Source organism: Anas platyrhynchos, chromosome 3 (assembly GCF_047663525.1).
Source record: "Anas platyrhynchos isolate ZD024472 breed Pekin duck chromosome 3, IASCAAS_PekinDuck_T2T, whole genome shotgun sequence".
Lineage (NCBI taxonomy): Eukaryota > Metazoa > Chordata > Aves > Anseriformes > Anatidae > Anas > Anas platyrhynchos.
This window is the reverse complement of record NC_092589.1, coordinates 25,646,194-25,647,141: the sequence shown is the minus strand read 5'-3', so window position 1 is coordinate 25,647,141 and position 948 is coordinate 25,646,194.

Here is a 948-nt window from a genome sequence, read left to right as displayed (position 1 = left end):
TTATGAACTTATGGCTGTCACGAAGTGGCAGTCTTGGTGGTTTATATAGAAACCCAACCTCTTCAATGTGTTTATGGGGACAGTGCTCCTCAGCTGCTGTGCCTTCCTCTGTCATGGTCTTTCATTGGCTAAGACTCATGAAAGACTTCCAAGTAGCCCACAGAGCAGCAGACCACAGTGACCTTGGGATCTGCACTGAGTTAATATGTGGATGGCTCTGGTTCCTCCTCAGAGCTCAGCCCAACGTCAACCATGGTGTGGGGAGGCTGTGGGGCTGGACTGTGGTGTCCACACAGGCCGTCCACCTCATGGGGTCAATGGGCCCTGTACAGCTACATGTATGAAGCTGCCCCGTTTCACAAAGGGCTGTGCTGCCCTCCACAGAAGGAGCAGGTGGAGAAATGGTCTTCTTAATGCTTTGGTGCTAGTCTAGTGATTGTGGAGGAGCAGACTGGCTAAAAGAAACAGCACAGCAGTAGGTAACACTGTGTCATGAAAGCCAGCTTGTGTGCGTATGAGAGAGACTGAGTAGATCTCCAGCAGATCTGGTGCCTTAACAGCTCACTCGTTTATTTTACCTTTTAATGAAGTAAATTTCTGATGGCTACAGTTAAGTAACTTCTATCCTGAAAGACTTGATATTCAGCTTAAGGTAAATCACCACAGTTGTGTTGACTCCACTCTCTTCACACTACCATCAGAGCCATCTCTGGCTTGGGATGCCTTCCCCATGTTTTTACTCTAATTCCAGCCCTGCTTGGAGCAAATCATTCATGTCTGTCATACAGTCCAGCTTTTGACTGGGGCTGGGCTCTGAGCAGAAGGTCAGATTTTAATTCTGCTCGGCCACAGGGGGCTTGAGGCCTAGACAGGAATTTCGACTTGCCTCTTTCTGCTACAAATATTTACCCAGCACATTCCTGATGCTTTGGGAGATAATGGCAGAAG